This window comes from Indicator indicator, chromosome 2 (genome assembly GCF_027791375.1).
Source record: "Indicator indicator isolate 239-I01 chromosome 2, UM_Iind_1.1, whole genome shotgun sequence".
NCBI classification, from domain to species: domain Eukaryota; kingdom Metazoa; phylum Chordata; class Aves; order Piciformes; family Indicatoridae; genus Indicator; species Indicator indicator.
The window spans coordinates 59,467,292-59,489,948 of NC_072011.1; positions in this window are offsets into that span (position 1 = coordinate 59,467,292).

Genomic DNA, 22,657 nt, shown 5'->3' on the forward strand with positions numbered 1-22,657 from the left:
ACAAGTTCTTTACCATGAGGGTGGTGGAACACTGGAACAGGTTGCCCAGAGAGGTGGTTGAGGCCCCATCCCTGGAGATATTCAAGGTTAGGCTCAACAGGGCTCTGAGCACCCTGATCTAGTTGAGGATGTCCCTGCTGACTGCAGATGGGATTGGACTAGATGACTTTTGGAGGTCCCTTTAAAATCTAGACCATTCTATGAGTCTGTGATTCTATGATTCTGCAACCTCTACACCACTACTTCCTTTGTTCCTGGCCACTAGCAAAAAAGCAGACAATCCCTCCACCTGCATTTTGTTAAATCTCCTTATTTCTGTGTCACTTCAAGTCCCCTCCCCTCCACACACACCTTAGGATGGATTTTTCTTGCTTGGCATCCAATGTGTAGCTGCTGTTGCAAAGAGGGCTTTGCAAAATGTCTGCAGCACCTTTAGATGTCCTGGAATCTGACACATCAGCATTGAAATGTTAGATTGGATATGAGGAAAAAAAGTTTTACTGAGTGGTCAGGCATTGGAACAGGCTGCCCAGGGAGGTGGTGGAGTCACCATCTCTGGAGGTATTCAAGAAATGTGTGGACCTGGCACTCCAGAACATGGTTTAATGGCCATGGTGGTGTTAGGTTGATGGTTGGGCTCAATGATCTTAAAGGTCTCTTCCAACTGAGACAATTCTGTGATTCTATCAGAAGGTCTCTAAATCAGACACACTTTGGAGTTGATTATTTACCCAGAGAAGCTGAAATGGTGTAAAGAGAGGGCCCTAAATATACTGACTGTAACAGGATCAGTGAACCAAATCAGGAGAAGAAGAAGGAGAAGGAGAAGAAGGAGAAGGAGAAGGAGAAGGAAAAGGAGAAGGAGAAGGAGAAGGAGAAGGAGAAGGAGAAGGAGAAGGAGAAGGAGAAGAAAAGAAGAATGAAAAAGAGAACTGGGGAAAAAAAAACAAACCAAGCCACTTATTTTTTTAAGAAGCTTTCCTTAAAAATGAAAAAAAAAAAGCAGGAAATCTCAGGCTTGAGGAAAGGTTGAATCTGTGTGTGAGGTGGCACTGAATAATGCCAAGGGAAATGCTAACTCTGAGCCATACACCTGCCTGCCACAATCCAAGGACATACTGTGCTTGCTGCCTGCACATACCACTTTGTACTCAGGATCCTGGCTTTTAGCACAGTAGGGATTTTTATCTCAGCAAACAGAAAAGAAAGCACCTCTCTGGGTATGATCACACCCAGGTGTCAGGCTGACATTTCAACCAGGTGAGAGCTTGGAACTACTGATCACCAGCACTGGACCATGGCAGCCCATGCTGCAGCAGCACAGCGTGATAGTCAATGCTGGGGTTTCAAAACATCAGGGGGAAGTTTTTAGGTGGGCCAAAGGGGAAACTGGGAGCTGTGGGAAAAATTCAAAGTCCAGTTTCAGGTTTTGCCACAGGTATCTTACTTGTCTCCTTACCCTGAGACAAAAGTCTGGCATAGAAAGAAATTCTTTCCAGTGAGGGTGGTGAGACACTGGAACAGGTTGCCCAGGGAGGTTGTGCATACTCCCTCCCTGGAGGTGTTCAAGGCCAGGTTGGACAGGGCCTAGAGCAAACTGGGCTAGGGGAAGGTGTCCCTGCCCAGGGTGAGGTGGTTGGAACTAGGCAATCTTTAAGGTTCCTTCCAACCCAGACCATTCTATGAATCTATGAATTAACACGGGGGTGGTGGTATTGAACTCTGGCAAGGGGAAATCTCCCCAAAACTCTAAAATGCCCTGCTAGGCTTTGTCCTGTCTCTTTGTGGGGAACTCCAAGGGATGCTCGTGAATATCTCTGCCCTTAAAAGCACCATCCCTCAGTCCTTGCTGTTTGCCTGGCTCACCTGCTCACATTTTTAAGTTCCCCAGGTATTCATGCACCACCTAACATACCAGTGGCTTCAGCTTGGCCTGAAACCTGGCTGCTATTGCCTGGTCCTTTGGGTGTGCTTGGAGAGCCATGTGCATCCCCAGCCACTTATACTTTGGGTCTGCTCTCCTGGTGCAGCCACGAGCACTTGAAAGCTGCCCAGAGAGGTTGTGGAGTCTCCTTCTCTGGAGACTTTCAAAGCCCACCGGGATGGATTCCTGTGCAGACTGCCCTAGGTGATCCTGCTCTGGAAGGGGTTTGGACTCGATCTCTTGAGGTCCTTCCCAACCTCTAATGTACTGTGATACTGTGCCTGCAGTTTGCATTAAAAAAAAGGAAAAAAAAAAACCAAACAGACTTTTGGCCACTGATCTCCTTGGCAAGGGGCAGCATTAGCTTGTGTTTGATGAGGGCATTCAAAATAAAACCAGAGCAAGAGGGGATTGAATGGGAGAAAGCTGGGGAGCAAGGTCATCAGGACACCGGTCAGTTTGAAGTACTCTGACACAACAGAGCCATTCCATGGGCAATGGCTTTTGGTGTCCTCATACCTCCCAGGGAGATGAGTTCCTGGTCCCACCAGGCATACAGATGCAGTGTGGAACTGTTCCAAGCAGCAGAATTGGTTCCTGTTTCCACTGCCAGGGGCAGTGACTCTTGCAAAGTTAATTAATCTCTCCCCATCGCACAATTAACCTGCGGGAATCGCTTCAAAAGAACAAGACAGTGTAAAACCCAAGCATGACATAAGTGCCAAGGTCATTTTGACAAACAGCCCTTCAAAGAATGCATTTTTGGGTCTTTCTGACTCAGCATGTGCTTAAAACTTAACAGAGGGCAAGAGGGCAGGACTCTCTGGACTTATTCCCAGCCACCCTGGTTGGAAATGATCACACATGCTGGAATTTCCTGGGTCCGTGTGCTGCTGGAAGAGCAGCCTTCAAGTAAAGGTTCCCAATAGCAGCCACCCCTGCTGTAAGTGGGAGAATCACAGAATGTTAGAGCTTGGAAGAGACCTCCAGAGATCATCGAATCCAACCCTCCTGCCAAAGCAGGGTCACCTAGGGCAGGTCACACAGGAATGCATCCAGGTGAGTTTTGAAAGTCTCCAGAGAAGGAGACTCCACAACCTCTGTGGGCTGCCTGTTCCAGTGCTCCATTAAGAAGTTTCTCCTCATGTTGAGGTGAAACCTTCTATGTTCAAGTTTGTATCCATTGTTCCTTGCCTTCTTACTGCACACGATGGAAAAGAGCTCGCCCTCCCCCCTCCACTTGACACCCACCCCTCAGATACTTATAGACATTGATCAGATCCCCTCTAAGTCTTCTCTTCTCAAGACTAAACAGCCCCAGGGCTCTCAGTCTCTTCTCATAGGAGAGATGCTCAAATCCCCTAATCATCCTCATGGCTCTCTGTTGGACTCTCTCCAGCAGGTCCCTGTCTCTCTAGACAGGGAACCCAAAACTGGAGACAGTATTCCAGGTGTGATCTCACCAGGGCAGAGTAGAGGGGGAGAAGAACCTCCCTAGACCTGCTGGACACACTTTTCCTGATGCACCCCAGGGTACCATCAGCCCTCTTGGCCACAAGGGCACATTGGGGAAGTCCCAGCAGCATGGCAGAAGAGGAGGTGGTGAGCACTGACCCAGGACAAAGCAGACATCCTCGCTGGAAGCAAGCTGTGGTTTATCTCCCACTGTGTACATATACATTGCAAGCTGTACTTTGACTCTGTATGCTCAAGGGAAATATTTACCTCGAGAGCAACAATGTAAAGCTCCTCTGCATAACTACCTCTGCTCCTAATTGTACACTGCCTCCTCAACCTTTGCCATGCAATTCAGCACAGTGAAACATGAGGTAGCTGAATCCCCATCCCTGGAGGTGTTTTGAGACCTCATGGCCCTCCATGACCACCTCAAAGGAGGTTGGAGCCAGGTGATGGTTGGTCTCCTCTCACATCCACAAGTGACAGGACAAGAGAAAACAGCTTCAAGTTGTGCCAAGGGAGGTTCAGGTTGGATATTGGAGGGGGAAAAATTAATAGAAAGGGTTTTCAGGCATTGGAACAGGGTGCCCAGGGAGGTGGTGGAGTCACCATCCTTGGAGGCATTTAAAAGATGCATGTATGTGGTGCTGGAGGACATGGTTTTGTGGTAGTGTTTTAGCAGTAGTGGTGGGAATTCAAGCTCCAGACAAGCACTTAGATGTGGTGGTCTCAAAGGTCTCTTTACACCTTAACAGCTCTATGATTCCATGATTCTAAGCTGTGATTCTAAAAGACTCAGAGGTGTTGTGCTGAGGGACGTGGTTAAGCACCAAACTCGGCAGAGTTAGAGAATGGTTGGACTTGATGATCTTAAAGGTCTTTTCCAACCCAAACAACTCCATGATCACCTTTTCCATGAAATAAATGTCACATGCAAAAAGAATGTCTCTCACTTGAGAACACAAGTTTGCTTGGAGGGCTCAGAAACATGCAAGGGAGAGAGGAGCCTGGTTTAAAAAGCTTTTTCCATCCAGGGTTTTCCATTTAATTCCTTAAAGGAAAGGACTATCTCTGACTCCTGAATGAGATGCATTTTCCTAAAGGAGGCAAATTGACATTAATCCCTAAAAAATGTTAGGCTAGGAGAAGGCTCTGAGGAGACCTTATTGTGGCCTTCCAGTATCTGAAAGGGGCCTATAAGAAAGCTGGTGAGGGGCTTTTTAGGATGTCAGGTAGCGATAGGACTGGAGGGAATGGGACAAAACTAGAAATGGGTAGATTCAGATTGGATGTTAGGAAGAAATTCTTCATCATGAGGGTGGTGAGACACTGGAACAGGTTGCCCAGGGAGTGGTAGAAGCCTCATCCCTGGAGGTTTTTAAGGTCAGGTAGGACGTGGCTGTGAGCAACCTGCTCTAGCGTGAGGTGTCCCTGCCCATGGCAGGGGTTTGAAACTACATGATCCTTGAGGTCCCTTCCAATCCTGACAATTCTCTATGATCTGTTGAGGCTCCAAAGAGGAGGACCCATGGGAAGCATGGTGGCTCAGCTCTGCTTCTCCCCACCCACTCAATTTGGGTTCCTCTCTTTTTATATTTCAGGCCATGTTGTTCTTCAGAAGGTGCTAAATGCTTATGGGCAGAGTATATTGCTAATATTGAAAAGGAAGGGAATCATGGAATTACAGAACGGTAGAGGTTGGAAGGGACCTCTGGAGATCATTGAGTCCAACCCCCCCTGCCAAAGCAGGATCACCTAGGGCAGGTCACACATCCAGATGGGTCTTGAAAGTCTCCAGAGAAGGAGCCTCCTGGGCACCCTGTTGCAGTGCTCCAGCACCCTTACAGTAAAGAAAGTTTTCCTCACATTGAGGTGGACCTTCCTGTGTTCCAGTTTGTGCCGTAGTAGGGACTGCGCAAACTCAGATCCTTGTCGCTCAAAAAATGACTTTTCACTCTTACCTCACGTGGTGGGTTGAAATTACCCCTCCAACATAAAATTGCCAGACCAGCTCAGATGGAAGCAAATGAAGCTACACTTACAAGCAAAGCTACAATCTAAAATATGGAATGCAGTGAATATGTACAAAATGTACAATATTTACAGGTATTTACAATTTATAAACAGCACAAGAACCCCCTTGGACAAAACCAGGGGGTTACCAACAGCTTCCCCCTCCCTGCTCCCTTCCCCCATCCTACACAAGGTGAAAGAGAGAGAGAGAAGAGCAGAGAGTAGGCTGTTAGTACTTGGCCACAACAAAGAAACACAGCCAAGGTCAGCATGCAACCAGCTAGTATCTGCTAGAGCAAAGAAAGAGAAGGAGTTAGTTGTATAAACTAACTTTATGTTAGTTATCAGACCAATGGGATTATTTAGACCTTATCATTATTTTCCCTTTTCCATCCAATGGTAATTTATTTACATTCTACCACTTTTTGACTCAATCTTTGGAAAATTTTCCTAGGCATAGCCTAAAAGCTACCACACCTCATCACAAAGCTAGCACTCCAAGCAGACAGGTCTCCATGCCTACACTGCTACTGAAAACCACAGCACCAAGTACACAAGGTCAAAAAAGGGCCCAACATGAACCCTCTGTCTCCTAGCTGAAAGGGCAGGTTCACCACAGCCATTAATGGTTTGCAAGAGGCAAGTTCACAGCAGATCTTGTGATGTTCCAGGAGTTATGTGGGACCAGCTAGAGAAGGGGACACCCAGGGACGTGCATGGCTGGTTTTGAGGGAGCAACACTGCTCTGGGAAGCAGCAGCTGCTGGGAACTTTGTCAGATCAAGTGGTAAGAGTTAAAGGGGAAAGCAGCCTGGTGGTAAATACACTTAGCAAATTCAAACAGCGAGCGAGTTCCAGGAAGCAGAGATAACCCTGTCGGCACACAGACCCTGATCCAGAGCCCAAGGAAGTCAGTGGAAACAAAAATCATGTTGGCTTCAAGCAGTCTTTGGATGAAACCCTAGAAAAGTCAAATAAACCATCCAGTCCCAGTGACCTGGACAGGCTGGAGAGCTGGGTGGGGAGAAACCTCATGAAGTTCAACAAGGGCAAGTGTAGAGTCCTGCACCTGTTCTGTCTCTGCAGCAGTACAGGCTGAGGGCTGACCTGCTGGAGAGCAGCTCTGAGGAAAAGGACCTGGGAGTGCTGGCGGACAACAAATTCACCATGAGGCAGCAATGTGCCCTCGTGGCCAAGAAGGCAAATGGCATTCAGGGGACCATTTTCTTTTTCTTTCTCTTCTTTCCACAAATACTTTTATTTGTTTAGAACAACAAGATCCTAAGAGAGAAAGTAAAAACCTCTCTTTTTGAAGAAGTCAGCCTCAGCTTTGTCAAGGCAGGAGTAATTCAGTATCTCTGTCTGATTTGGTGGAAGGTGAAGGTAGGGGAGGTGGGGCAATATCCTGGTTTAAGCAGGATCCTTGTTTCAGTGGAAACAAGGTGGACCTGACCTGAGTGCTTTACTTTTAACACAAAACATGGTTGTATTTCTTGTTCTTCAATCCCTCTAACTGTGATTGTCTGGAGGGCAAAAAAAAAAGAGAAGAGAGGGGAGAGGAGAGAGGGGGGAGAGGAGAGAGGGGGGAGAGGAGAGAGGGGGGAGAGGAGAGAGGGGGGAGAGGAGAGAGGGGGGAGAGGAGAGAGGGGAGAGAAGAGAGAGGGGGGAGAGGAGAGAGGGGGGAGAGGAGAGAGGGGGGAGAGGAGAGAGGGGGAGAGGAGAGAGGGGGAGAGGAGAGAGGGGGGAGAGGAGAGAAGGGGGACAGGAGAGAAGGGGGAGAGGAGAGAGGGGGGAGAGGAGAGAGAAAAGAGGAAAGAGAAAAGAGAAATAGAAAAAAGCAGTTACACTGTTCCTGGCCCAGAGACCACTGACATCACCAACAAAATGCTCCTGCCTTTAGTGGGCTTTGAATCAGGTCCTAAAAATGCAACCCAGCCCATCCACATCAGCAGTACCACAGTCAGAGATGAATTCCAGCTTCCTAGAAACCCAGAGAGATAGGAGAAAAAAAACAAACCAAACCAACAACCCAAGGTGATGTCTAGAAAAAGAAATGTGCCCCAAGCCAGCAGCTGCCACAGCTTCCCAACAGAAAGACCCCCTTGTCAAAGAAGAAAATGTCTTCCTAGACATGTTGCTGTAAGAAAATATCTGTTTGGGTTTGGTTTTTTTTTTTCCCCTCTGTAAAATCTTCTTTTATTTCTTAATGCTCCCTTCCCCCAAGAATTAGTAATATTAAAAAGAAATGGAGAAAAAAAAAGGGGGGGAGGGGGCAAAAAAACCCCAAGGCTGTTGGTTTTTTTAATTACAATATTTATCAAAGAGTGCCTTTCATGACTTTGGAAAGGAAATCAACTTGAGGCTTATGGAATACTTTTCCTGGAAACAACTCCTTTGATTTCTTGACTTGGTTTCAGTAGGGGTTCTGAAGGCCATTAAAACTTAAGTCAGAGCTCTATCTGCTCACCATTCTCCCCCCTCCCTCGTTTAACATTTTAATCCCCTGAGCTCTTTCAAAGAGGTTTGATAGTGGCTGAGAGCTTCTAAAGGCAGTAAATTCTCATGAGTTTTCTGAAGACAGGAGAGAGTTGGGCAAGAGCTCTTATGAAGCCCTCCATCCCCTCTGCAGAAGCTGCAGCATGAGCTGAACATTAGACATCAGAGAAGCCATGGCAAGGCCCAGATCCACAGACTCAAGCATCAGACTGGCACAGCCCTTTGGTATTGGCCCTTGTTGCAAGGCACATGAGCATGGAGGGGTCCTGGTGGATTATTTGCCGGCGGCAGTTGGGCTGCCAGGGCACCCAGCAGTGTAGGGCTGTGCAGCTTGGCTGCCTACAATACCAGTGGGCAGCATCTTTGCCTGTGAGCAAAGAAAAAGGTGAAGGCTGGATGATAACAGCCTTTCCTTCAGGGCTCTTCTCCATCTCATCTCCACCCAGCCTGGACTGCTATCAGGGATTACCCCACCCCAGGTGCAGGACCTTGCACTTTGCCTTATTGAACCTCATGAGATTCTCCTCAGCCCACATCTCCACCCTGTCTAGATCCCTCTGGATGGCATCCTGTCCTTTGGTCTTATCGACTGTACAACTCAGGACCCCTTCACATTTTGCTCCTTGGGAATCTGATCTGAATCATCCCCCAGCATAACACCCTCCAAAGCAGCAGAGGCTGCATCCCCTCTGGCCCCAGCCAGGTAGTTTTGTTTTCTCCACAGCTGAGTGGAGTGCTGAAGCTTCTGATTTTGCAGAGAGAGCACAGGCTTTGCTCCTGCCAGTGATGTTGGGAGCTGAGTAAACAACACTAAATATCTTTCAGCATTAACATGGAGAAGGTAAAAGATGAAAAATTCTGAGAAGACTCTGAAGAATACTTTCTCAAAGCATCAGTTCATGATTTCTGAAAATGAAACCTAGTGGCAGTGACTGCATCTTGAGTGCTGGCCTTTCCTGGTTCTTCTGCAGGTGTTGGGGAAATGTGGTATTCATGTGAAAGCTGTAAGTAAGGAAAGGACTCCAGTACCTGAAGGGGGCTTCATGTTGAAGGGGAAGGGAAAGAATTTGGTGAAGCAGCTGAGTGATGTGTGAGAAGTACATACAGGTTCTACTCCAGCCACCAGCTTCACGTGGAGGGGAAGGGAAAGAATTTGGTGAAGCATCTAACTGATGTATGAGGAGTACATGCAGGTTCTACTCCAGCCACCAGCTTCACGTGGAGGGGAAAGAATTAGGTGAAGCAGCTGAGTGATGTGTGGGGAGTACATGCAGGTCCTACACCAGCTTCACACTCTTCCAGCTGCACACCACACCTCTCCTCTCCATTGACTAGCCAAGAAGAGCTGGCAATGAAAGGTCAGTGTTCCCTAGTGTTCCACTGCATTTGTGTTCCCAACATGTGGAAAGAGACTTTTGGCTGGCATGAAAGCATTGGTATTAGGTATTAGGTAATAGGTTGGACTTGATGATCTCTGAGGTCTTTTCCAACCTGGTTGATTCTGTATGATTCTGCATTGTGAAAGGCTGAACTTGAATCCTTTCCTGGTTTTCCCCAGGGCAGAAACACTGGGCCCTTTCCTGGCATCAGTGTGTGGGTGGACCCTCCATCTGTGTGGAATCAGACTTGCACATCACCCCTCTTCTTTGCAGAGAGAAGCACTTACCCAAACATCTCCCTAAACACCATCAAACCCATCTCTCTCTTGAATTTCCACTCACAAGATGAAACAAGAGCAATGATCCTGCTCTTCACATTCTTACAGTTGGATTCAATGACCTTAAAGGTCTTTTCCAACCTAAATGATTCCATGATTCTAAATGACACCTTCCAGCACCTCTGCGTGATCATCATACTGACATGGATCTCTTTAAAAACAGAGGTTAAATGTCCATCAGGCAGATGCTGTTCAGAGTTTAAAATAAAATAAAATCAAAGGCCACACAGTGTACACCAAAGTGAACATAATCCCTCATCAGAGATGTTTCTGCACAGCTCTGTCTCCAAAAGGATCATGGAACTCACAGAATCAAAAAACTGTTGGAAAAGACCTCTAAGATCATTGAGTCCACTGTCAACCTACCACCATGGCTATTAAAGCACATCCCAAAGTGCTGTGGCCACATCTTTCTGGAACACCTCCAGGGATGGTGACTCCACCACTGCCCTGGGCAGCCTGTTCCAATGCCTGACCACTCTTGCAGCAAAGAAATTTTTCCTCCTATCCAGTGTAAACCTTCTGTGGCACAAGTTCAGGCCATTTCTGCTCATTCTATCACCTGATACTGGAGAAGAGGGGAGAAGAGACCAACCCCCACCTCACTACAACTTTCTCTCAGAGTTGTGGAGAGCAATGAGATCTCCCCTCATCCTCCCCTTCTCCAGACTAAACACCCCCAGCTGCTCCTCACCAGACCTGTTCTCCAGACCCTTCACCAGTGGTTGCCTTTCTCTGGACATTCTCCAGCACCTCAATGTCTGTCTTGGAGTGAGGGCCCAAAACAGACCCCAAGACTCAAGGTGTGGTCTCACCAGTGCTGACTACAGGGGAACAATCACCTCCCTGCTCCTGCTGGCCACACTATTTCTGATCCAAGCCAAGATGCTGGTGGCCTTCTTGGCCACCTGAGCACACTGCTGGCTCATGTTCAGCTGTCAAACAGCACTGCCAGGCCCTTTTCTGCCAGGCAGCTTTCTAGGCACTCACATGGTGAGTGGATGTGGTCATCCAGAGGAATTCAGCCACGTGGAAAGATGGGGAGAAGACACCTCCAAATGCAACTCTGGAAGTGTATGAAAATTTGGAATCAAAACTATTTTTCTAAGACTTTTGGTAAGGTGCTTGCACTAGCCAGGGAGCTGCCCTCAATCTCTGGCAACAGCTTCCCTTAGAGCAAGAGTTCCTTTTCTCCTGCCTGGCTCAGGAAGATATGAATGATGTCCAGCCACCTAACCTAAGAAGGGCAGCAGGAGAGAGAGGGAAGAGCTGCATTTTCAACTACAGCCAAATACTTCCCTGTGGACAGTACACAGCTGTGTGAAATCATCTCATGGAAGCCACTGCCCAAAACAAAGCCCATCTGAAGGTCCTGTTGCAGTTCTCCATATTCAGGTCCAGGCTGTGCCCAGCACAGACTCTTGTTCATGTGGGTATACCATAAAACACTACAGTGCTGCACATCTCTCTGCTGTGTTAAATACAAGCCCTGGAGAAAAGGTTCCCCCTCCAGGGTTGGGAAAAGTCCTTATATGAAAGCAGAACCTCAACAGCAAAGCACAAACCCAACTGAATTCGACAAAAGCCTTGACCTGACTGCCAGAGGTTTCACAGTATCACAATATCACAGTTCATTAGAGGTTAGAAGGGACCTCAAGAGATCATTAAGTTCAACCCCCCTGCCAGAGCAGGGTGACTTAGGGTAGTCCACACAGGAATGCATCCAGGTGGGTTTTGAAAGTCTCCAGAGAAGGAGACTCCACAACCTCTCTGGGCAGCCTGTTCCAGTGCTCTGCCACCCTCACTGTAAAGAAGTTTCTCCTCATGTTGAGGTGAAGTCTTCTATGTTCAAGCTTGTACCTGTTGTTTCTTGTCTTATTAGTGAACACCACTGCAAAGAGCCTGGCCCCCTCCACTTGACACCCACCCCTCAGATTTATAGACATCGATCAGATCCCCTCTCAGTCTTCTCCAGACTAAAGAGCCCCACTGCACCGTTGCTGATGTTCCCCAGAAGAAGCAGCACACAGAGCAAGAACCTTCACAAAGTCCCACAACCAGCCCAAATCCTGGCCTCTGCCCACTGGCAGCCCAGTTTTAGAAGTTTGCCTTTCTGGAAAGGAGACACAGGAGGTGAAATAAGAACCACATCACTGCCAGAAGCCACAGCCAGCACCAACTGCTGAGCTCGTTCCCTTTCTGGGCAAACTCAGAGTGGCCAAGAAAGATGTGACAGAGTTCAAATAAGGCTGCAAGCAAGCAGGTTACCAAATCAACAAGGCCATTCTGCAAGAGAGCTGGGTCACCCTGTCCAGGGGCAAGAGCAAGCCAGGCTGGAGAGTCCTGAGCTAGGAAGAGGTCTAGGATAAAGAGAAGCTTCCTCAGAAACACAGGGGAAAAGTATTAACAGGAAATAGTCTAGGTAGCAATGCAGCCTAGACTGACTGTCCCTTCAGCCAGGGACAAGCACAGAAATGGTGCTGCTCAGATCATAGAATGGTTTAGTTAAAGGTCATCTTAATTCCACCCCTCCTGCCATGGACAGGGACACCTCCCACTAGATCAGGTAACTGAAGGTCCTGTCCAACCTGGTCTTAAACATCTCCAGGGAGGAGGCATCCACAGCCTCCCTGGGCAACCTGTTCCAGTGTCTCACCATCCTCACTGGAAAGAATTTCTTCCTAAGCTCCAGTCTAAATCTCCCCTCTCCCAAGCTTAAAGCCATCCCTCCTCTTCCTATCACTACAAGCCCTTGCAAAAAGTCCCTCCCCAGCTTTCTTGCAGGTCCCCTTCAGGTACTGGAAGGCTGCTATAAGGTTTCCCCAGAGCCTTCTCTTCTCCAGGCTGAGCCTGTCACCACAGGGGAGGTGCTCCAGCCCTCCAATATCTTTGTGGTCTTCTCTGGACCCACTCCAACAGGTCCTTGTCTGTGTGTTGGAGACCCCAGAAGTGGATGCAGTACTCCAGGTGGGGTCTCAGGAGAGCAGAGTAGAGAGGGAGAATCAACTCTCATCCTGCTGGTCACACATCTCCAAGTAGCAGGGACTATTGCCATAATTAACAAGAATTCCAGGTTACACTGGATAAAACCCCAAAAGAAGCAAGCACGCTCACACTGAGAATCTGTCAGCCCCCAAGAGAAGCCTCTGCCAAGAAAAGCCCATCCTGAGCCTTGCAACTACCTGTGCCAGAGAGGGGACAGATCCTTGAGGTGTGACATCTGAAGTTTGGTTTGTAAAAGCACAAAACTCAGTGTGAAGGGCAGGCAGCTTTCAGGAGTGAAGATGCCTTTTTCCTAGGTGTCAACGAGAGGACCTTTACTGCAACATCTCCCTCTGCTCATCACAAATTCTCCCTCAAGGACAAGTAAGGTATCTGAAGGGAACAGAGGCGTTCACCTGCCCATAAAGCATCACCAGAGGGTTTGTGCTTTTGTGGCACTGAGCTAACAAAGAGGACTTTGGCCACGGTGTTGCCTCAGTAAGGAGAGCGTGCCCTCTGCTTGCTTGGGGAAAGAGAGGGTCACCAGTAGGGATAGATCACTGGGGTTCAGAGTGGCAGAGTGATGTCTGTCAGCTGGCAATGGGGATGGCCAAGCCCAGATCATGGCAGCACAGAGGCTCCCCTGATACCACCTTTGCTCAGGAAAACTTTCTGAAGAAAAAGAGTGACGGTGGGAGCCTTGCTGCCAGGGTAAGGATGTGTCCTGTCAGGGTCTAGCAGAACCAGAGGACACAGTCTCAGGCTGTACCAGGGGACGTTTAGGCTGGATGTGAGGAAGAAATTCTTCACAGAAAGAGTGAATGGCCATTGGAATAGACTGCCTGGAGAGGTGGTGGAGTCACCATCCCTGGAAGTGTTTGAAATAAGCCGTGTTTGTAGGCAGTGATCCAACATTCAGCCCTTTGGGCAAAGTCATGAAGGTTTGTGGTCCAGCCCTGCCCCAGTCCTCACAAAGACCATCAGCCACCAGAACCTTCCCAAACCAAAGGTCAGAAGCAGGAATGCTGGTGTCCAAATAGCAGCAACATCCCAAGCCACACAGGTCCCTGTTTCCTCAGCTGCAGCTGTGATGGAGCACACAGCTGGGCCCCTTGCCCAGCCACCCACCTCACTGTGAGCATCCTGGGGAGCTGAGGAGACTCATCCCTGATGTCCCTGTGAGATGTGGGGCTGGGCTCTTGAGAGCTCTCCTAGCACAGCTTTTGCCAGGGGAGACCTTATTGCTCTCTACGCTACCTGAAAGGAGGTTGTAGCCAGGTGGGGTTTGGTCTCTTCTCCCAGGCAACCAGCACCAGAACAAGAGGACACAGTCTCAAGCTGTGCCAGGAGAGGTTTAGGCTGGGTGTGAGGAAGAAATTCATCACAGAAAGAGACATTGGCCATTGGAATGGGCTGCCTGGAGAGGTGGTGGAGTCACCGTCCCTGGAAGTGTTTAAGAAAAGCCTGGATGAGGCCCTCAGTGCCATGGGCTAGTTGATTAGATGGTGCTGGGTGATAGGTTGGACTTGATGATCTCGAAGGTCTTTTCCAACCTGATTAATTCTGTGATTCTGTGGAGTTAAACCTTACCAAAAGGAAGATCCCCTACAAGCTCACCCATCCTGCCCTGCTCCCAGGCCCGTGGCTGAAATGCACAGTAGGCTGCCAGCACATCTGCAGCCGAAATCACTCCCATGATGGGAAAGTCTGAAGGTCACAGATACAAACAAATATTTGATGAGTTGATACAAGGCAGCCTTGAACACTGCACCTCCAGCATCGGGGAGGACCTCCCTCTGCCATGCCCTGCAGCAAACCACCCACACTGTGCTTGATCTGCCCTGCTGCAGAGGGTGCACCGCTCGCTTCGTTAATGTTTAGACTTGGCCTGTCTGGGCTCAGTGAGCAGCAATCAGTGACACAAATGAGCTGGAGACCAAGTGTTTGCCTCAAACACTGCCATCATCTCTCTTTGCTCTAGGTGAGGAAGCCATGTTCCTCTTGGGGCTTCTCTAGGTGACATTTTTTCCCCACAGCCTGGCTTCTCCTGGGATTGTCTGACCTACATTTTACCTGCTCTGGGGATGGCCACCAGAAACTGGCCTGGCTATGCTCCTTTCAACCCTCCTTCCAAGCTCGAACAGGCTCAGCTCAGCTCCTGAAAGCATCTGAAGAGCGCTGAGGGGCAAATGTATCTTCTCTCTAGTGCCCTCACAGCACAGCAGGGCAACTAGTTGAGTGAGAGACTAAGGACCAAGCCTTTGGGTGAAAGCTCTGGTCCACACAGCAGCAGGGTATGAGGTTGCTCATGGGATGACATCCCTGGTTTGAGGCACTTGCTCTGCTGATGTACATGTGACTTTGTCCTCAAGATCATAGAATGGTCTGGGTTGGAAGGGATCTCCTAAGGTCATCCAGTCCAACCCCCTCTGCAGTCAGCAGGGACATCCCCAACTAGATCAGGTTGCCCAAAACCCTGTTGAGCCCCACCCTGAATATCTCCAGGGATGGGGCCCCAACTATTTCCCCCCAGGCAACTTGTACTAGTGTTCCACTACCCTCATGGTGCAGAACTTGTTCCTAACATCCAATCTAAATGTATTCTTCTCTAGTTTGCCACTCATCCTATCACTGCAGGCCTTTGTAAGCAGTCTCTCTTCAGCCTTCTTGTGGGCCCCCTTCAGATACTGGAAGGCTGCTATTAGGTCTCCCCAGAGCCTTCCCTTCTCCAGGTTGAACACCCCCAGCTCCCTCAGCCTATCCTCATAGCAGAGGTGCTCCAACCCCCTGATCATTTTCGTGGCCCTCTTCTGGACCTGCTCCATCAAGTCCATGTCCCTCCTGTACTGAGGGCTCCAGACCCAGAACTCCAGGTGAGGTCTCACCAGTGCAAAGCGGCATGAGATGTATGAGACTATGCTCACAGCAGCACAAGGGTCCAGAGCAGTCTCAGAGTAGGACTTAAATTGTTGTTGATGATAAACCATGGATGTTTTCCCTGTAAAACAATGGGAGATTTGTAGAGGATACCAGGAAACATGACTTTGACATATTTCATAGCTTTTTTGACAACTCAACCAGCCTCTCCTGGTACCCAGCTCTCTATTTCTCTCCATCCTTTTTGCCTCTTGCCTCCCTGTCTCCTTCCAAGTACTGTGTGATTTCTTCCAATCCAGCTCCAAGGAAAACCAAACAACCTTGGATCCAGATGAAAGATTGTTATCGTTTTGAGTATAGATTTTCTGCTCCACTGGTACCTGTGAAATAGGAGGGATTTTCCTTCCCTGCTCCTCCCACCCCCTCCAAGTTTTGTTTCAGGAGGCGTCCAAATTGCATGGCACAGTGCTCTCACCTGAGGGAAATGTCCTTCAGGACATGAAGAAGAAGAAGAAAGCATTTCACTAAAACCTGAGATCTGGCTATATGAGTTTATGTTTTGCCTCCTGACTCAGCAAACCTGGGTGGAGCATCTGCACATACCCCAAGTGCCTTCTTGCTCTGATGGAGTTTTATGTAAAGCTGGCAGAAAGAAGTCTTAGGGTTGCTTGCCCTGCCCTTCCCCCCCCCCCCCCAAAAAAAAAATAATTCTTATGGCAAACCAAGCCTGGCCATCCCACAGGCCCTCCAGATGAAAGTACTGTCCACCACAGTGTGGCAGGAGAGTGGGAGATCCTCCAGCCCTCTCAGCTCCAGCACAGCTCACTCAACTAGTGTGGATTGAGGGGCTCTGCTGTGCTTATCCTGAAGGAAGTCTGTCTTAAAAGGAATTAAGAGGATATTGGAGCATTTTTAAAGGATTAGTGTGACTGAGATTTGTACTACAGACAAAGGACAAGCCCCAACATCCCTCTTCAGAAAGAGAACCTTTAAGACAGACCTGCTCAGAGTTCTCTTTCTTCATCAGCAGGCAGTTGTTCCCCCTGCAGATAACTTGGCAAAAGGAAGCTGTTTCACAGTGCCAGGTTCAAACTCTCCTCCTTCCTCAGGATCTCAGCTTTCACCACCCAGCCTCTATCTACCACCCAGACCAAGATCCCCAAGATACTGAGTTGTGATCCCTCTTGCTATAAGATCTGGGTGTTTATTTTCACTAAGTCCCTCCCAAATCCTCCTCAACACAGAATCACAGAATAGTTCTGGCTGGAAAATACCTCTAAGACCAAGTCCAACTGTTCTCTAACTCTACCAAGGCTGGTGCTAAACCATGTCCCTCAGCACCACATCTCTGCTCTTTGAAACACCTCCAGGGATAGGGATTCATCCATGTCCCTAGGGAGCCTTTTCCAGTCTTTAAGAAGACTTTCAGGGAAGAATTTTCTTCTAATAGTCAACCTAAACCTCTCCTAGTGCAACTTGAAACAATTTCCTCTCTTCCTATCACTTGTTACTAGGGAGAAGAGACCAACTCATACCTGCAGAAGGGTAGAAGTTCTCCCCTCAGGTCTCCCTTTCTTCAGGCTGAACAAATCCAGGTCCCTCAGCTGCTCCTCATCAGACCTGTTCTCCAGACCCTCCATCAGCTTTGTTGTCTGTCTCTGGACATTCTCCAGCACCTCAATATCTTTCTTGCATTGAGAGCCCCAAAACTGAACCCAGGATTCAAGGTGTGGCCTCAGCAATGCTGAGTACAGGGGGACAATCACTGCCCTACTCCTGCTGGCCACACTATTCCTGATCCAGGCCAGGATGCTGGTGGCTTTTTGGCCTTGTGAGTGCACTGCTGGCTCATTTTCAGCTGGCTGTCAATCAACACCCCCAGGTCTCTCTCTGCCAGGCAGCTTTCCAGCCACTCTGCCCCAAGCCTGGAGAGTTGCATGGGGTTGTTGTGACCCAAGTACAGAACCTGGCAGTCAGCCTTGTTGAATCTCAGGGCATTCAAGTGCTGTGTGGACCTGTCAGTTAGGGACAGTACTGGGTTGTAGGTTGGACTGGATGATCTCTTCCAACCAGACATATTCTATGATTCTGCAGTCTCTTACAATTGGCCTTCACCCATCAATGCAGCCTGTCCAGGTCCCTCTCTAGAGCCTTCCTTCTCTCCAGCAGATCAACACTCCCTGCCAGCTTAGTGTCATCTGCAAACTGACTGAGGATACCCTCAATTCCCTCATCTGGCCACCAACTGGATTTAACTCCACTCACCACCACTCTTTGGGCCCAAACATCCTCAAGTTTTTAAGGCAGTGAAGCAGCCCTGGAGGTTTTTAAGACCAGGTTGAACGTGGTTGTGAGCAACCTGATCTGGTGTGAGGTGTCCCTGCCCATGGCAGGGGGGTTGGAACTGGATGATCCTTGAGGTCCCTTCCAACCCTGACTGATTCTATGATTCTATAATCTACCCATCCAAGCCATGAGCAGCAAGGATGGATTCTCAGGAGGATGCTGTCTGAGACAGTGTCGATGCTGTCTGAGACATTGTCAATGCTTTACTAACGTCCAAGTAAACAACATAGAGGTGCAAGAGCAGCAAAATGTTCCATTAATCACTTTTTTCCTCTGGCCCTGCTTTGTCTTCCAAGCAAGCAAGGTTCTGCTGGACTTCTGCAGCTACACAGCATTTTCTTTGTTATAATGCTTGACTGCTTAAGCACAGCCACAGACTCAGAGAAGCAAGCTTGACTTTCAGCCCTTCAGGTGGTTTCAGACTTAAACCACTTAAAATCCTGGTGCTGAAAATAAACCCTGCCACTTTCAAGAACTAAAAGAGTATTTAGTAGTCATTTACCTGTTGGTATAGATTTAGCTGGTGAGCTATTTATTGCTTGAAAGAGAAGGGTTCTCTTGTATCTTTTTTCACTTCAAGTGATGAAGAAGCCATCTGAAAAAATAGCATCATGCTCTTCTGCAGCAGTGTCAGGTGCTCTGGTTTTTCTCCCAGCCATACAGCTGCACGGGTTTCTGGACAAAGACCCCTGCAGAACAGCTGTTTCTCTCAAAAGCCTCTCAAAAATGCCTATTGGTGGCCCAGCACCAGGATTTCCAAGCTTGCAAATCAATGTGGTCCCATCCTGCTGGCCTGGAGTGCTCCAAGTCTGGTGCTTCCCACCTGGACTTGGAGCAAGCCTTCTGGTTACAGACCCTGTCCAGTCCAGAAATATCAGAACTGACTAACCTGTGACAAAAAGAAGTCCTAGGCTTTCTCCTGTAGATATTGGGTGGTCCAACCAAAGCTCAAACTTGATGCTCTTGCTGCAGTTCCAGGGAAGGTTGCTCAAGGAAACCCTAAAGAAGGAGACAGTCCTGTACAGTTGTGTTCCTGCATACCTTAGCACCACTCTGCCTATGCAGGGTTGCTCCTGAAAAGGCTCAGGAAGTGGTTTGGGAACAGCATGGGTGCTGTATCCACCTCTGCAACCACAAGTGCCCTTGCACATCACTTCCTGGATGGGTACCAGCTTCCACATTGCTGCAAGTCCAGCTCTGTATCCACTTCTCCTGGTGCCAAAGCTGTCTGAGACACATGTTGTGATTTGGGCCTCACAATGCCCCTGAAGCTACCTGTACACACACAGGAGCACCACCAAGGTAACTGAGCCTCTGCACTGAGGCTTGAGCAGCCACCTCTGCCAGCACTGTCTGCCTGTCCTGACTCTCCTCTGCTGGTGGATGGCCCACAAATTGCTCTTATCCAGGATGCAGTAGAGATTGAAGGACAGGGAGATCACAGAATGGTAGGGGTTGGAAGAGACCTCTAGAGATCATTGAGTCCACGCCCCCCTGCCAAAGCAGGATCACCTAGGATCACACAGGAATGCATCCAGGCAGGCTTTGAAAGTCTCCATAGCAAGAGACTCCACAACCCCCCTGGGTATCTTGTTCCAGAGCTGAGCATCCAGGCCAGCTCACGAGTGCAGATGTGAGCTCTGATCCAAGCAGGGATCAGGGATCCAGGATGCCATGCAGCCACTGGCTCAGAGCATTGTTCCAGATCCACCCCTAGGTCAGTTCTACCATCACCAGTGAATTCAGCTGCAGGGCACAAGGAGAATGTGAAACCTGGCTCCAGTAGAAGTATTACAACCTGCAGATCACCAGCACTTCTCACTTCCACCTAGGCACCACCCCAGTAGCAGCAGACCTCAGCATGGCTGCTATAACCATTGCTATTGACACAAACATTGCCATGGCATCTCTCAGTGCTGTCTTTGGGCTCAGTGGCTTACCCAGAAGACAAACCATCCAAAACTAAGCTGTTTCTCTATGTTTAGGGTCAGGTTCATCTTGCATCATTCCATGCTTTCTGCCATACAAACCTCCTGAGGTGACAAGGCCAAAGTGTTGGAGCACTAAAACACAAGGGGAGCAGGCTGGGAGCAAACAGCACTCAAAAATTCTTATATTTTGCCTCCTTGTCTGGGAGTTGTTGTAGAGGTTTGATGGAATTCAAACAAAAGTAGACAAAAGCTGCAGAAGGGCCATTTGCAGCACCTGTATGCACCTGGGTCACAACAACCCCATGAATGCTCCAGGCTTGGGGAACAGTGGTTGGAAAACTGCCCAGCAAAGAAAGACCTGATCAATACCTGGCTGCACATGAGCCAGCATGTGCTCAAGTGGCCAAGAAGACCAACAGTGTCCTGGTCTGGATGAGGAGTAACAAGCAGGACCAGGGAAGGGATCCTCCCTCTTAACTCAGCACTGGTGAGGCCACACCTTGAGGACTTGGTTCAGTTTTGGGGCCTTCACTCCAAGACTTCTCTGGACACACCTCACTGAGGTGCTAGAGTGTGTCCAGAGAAAGGCATAAAGCTGGTGAAGGCTCTGGAGAACAGGTCTGGTGAGAAACAGCTGAGGGACTCAGGTTTGTTTAGCCTGAAGGAGACCTGAGGGGAGACCTCCTCACTCTCTACAACTCCCCGAAAGGAGGTTGGTGCCAGGCAGGGGTTGGTCACTTCTCCCTAGTAACAAGGAATAGGCTGAGAAGAAACGGTCTCAAGATGCACCAGGGACGGTTTAGGTTGGAGATTAGAAGACATTTCTTCCCTGAAAGTGTTCTTAAGGACTGGAACAGGCTCCCCAGGGAGGTGGTTGAATCCTCATCCTTGGAGATGTTGAAAAAAGGCAGAGATGTGGTGCTGAGGGACATGGTTTAGCACCAGACTTGGTAGGGTTAGAGAATGGATGGACTCGATGATCTGAAAGGTCTTCTCCAACTGAAACAATTCTGATTCCTTGATTCTAATCACAGAATCACAGAATTATTGAGGCTGGAAAAGACCTCTGAGATCATCAAGTCCAGCCTATGATAATACAGGCTCTTACCTCTGTACACCACTGCAAGTGGTCTTAAGAGGCTGCTCAGTTGTAGAGGCAGTTTCTGTGTTTTATCACCCCAACAGCATGACACCCTTTGGAAAAACAGCAGCAGATGGCTGCCTGGTGAGGCTGAGGCAGAGATTACAGCCAGTGGTGGGGGCAGCCAAGGGGGGCTGTGACTGCTGAGCACTGGGAGGAGAGATGGGAGAACTTCTCCTGCTCTTGTTACCAACAGAAGCAAATCGATGGGAAATTAGTGAGAAATCATCTCCACAAAAAGTAATCCAGAAATTCTTTAGTTCAGGGGGGTTGGACTCGATGATCTCCAGAGATCCCTTCCACCCCCTAACATCCTGTGATCCAGGGAAACAAAAAAAAAAAATTTATATTTGTGTTTAAAAACTGAACTGTAAAAACTCTTATTCATGCAATTTTCCCTGCGGCCAAGAGAGCAAGCAGCTGCAGAGGGGTTGGTGGAGTTGTTTTTAGTGTGAAGGGGAGGGGTGGCAGCATGGACAGAACCTTGTAGAGCTGAGATTTTGTGTTATTTAAATGTGATTGGGAGAGCCCTTGCAAGGTTTGCTTCACTGAGTGTTCCTCCACCATTTCATAGAATCACAGCATTGGTTTGTTTGAAAAGACCTCTAAGATCACTGAGTCCAACCACCACCCTAACACCACCATGGCCATTAAACCATGTCCCAAAGTGCCATGGCCACACATTTCTTGAACACCTCCAGAGATGGTGACTCCACCACCTCCCTGGGCAGCCTGTTCCAATGCCTGACCACTCTTGCAGCAAAGACATTTTTCCTCCTATCCAACCTAAACCTTCCCTGGCACAATTTCAGGCCATTTCCTCTCCTTCTATCACCTGATACTAGGGAGGAGAGACCAACCCCCACCTTGCTCCAACCTCCTTTCAGGGAAAGCAATGAGGTCTCCCCTCAGTCTCCTTTTATCCAGACTAAATAAATCCATCTCCCTCAGCTGCTCCTCACAAGATCTGTTCTCTAAGCCTTTCACCAGCTTTGTTGCCCTTCTCTGGACATGCTCCAGCACCTCAATATCCTCCTTGTAAGTGAGGGGCCCAAAATTGAATCCAGTATTTGAGGGGTGGCCTCAGATGTGCTTAGTACAGGGGTACAATCACTTCCCTGGTGGTGCTGGTCCTGCTATTTCTGATACGTATCAGGATGCTGCTGGCCCTTTTGGCCACCTGAGCACACTGCTCTGGGACCTCTGACAGCAGCTTTCAAAATTTGCAATCTTCAGCATGCATCAATGCATCCAGTGACTTCAAAGTGCTGTTTGGGGACTACTATCACATGGGGTCTCAGCCATATCCTTGGCTCACCCCTTAGGGCACCTATTTTCCCTCAGGTATGATGACAATTAAAGCATCCCCAGGGCTCCACTTCCCTGCTTTCAGTCCCTTCAAGGGACCCTGCTTGCCAGGGCTGCTCCCCAGCTCCCACCCAGCTTCGCCTCCAGCCCAGGACCACGTCACCCCACATCCCCCACAAAGAGGGGCCTGTGCAGAAGCTGATCAGGGCTGATGCTGTGCTGAGAGGAGTCATAAAGCTCCTTTTAAGCCAGCCAGCACAAAGCCAAGCCTGTTCAGCTGCAGGTTGGGGGCTGCTGCCTGCCCTCCCTGCCTCTGCCAGGCACTGAGTCATCGCCCCAACACCAGGCTGCCAGCCCAGCACCGCTGAGAGGGCTGGGGTCGGTGGCCAAGATCATGGAATCATAGAATCCTTTTCATTGAACAGATCTTTAAGATCATCAAATCCAACCATTACCTAACACTGC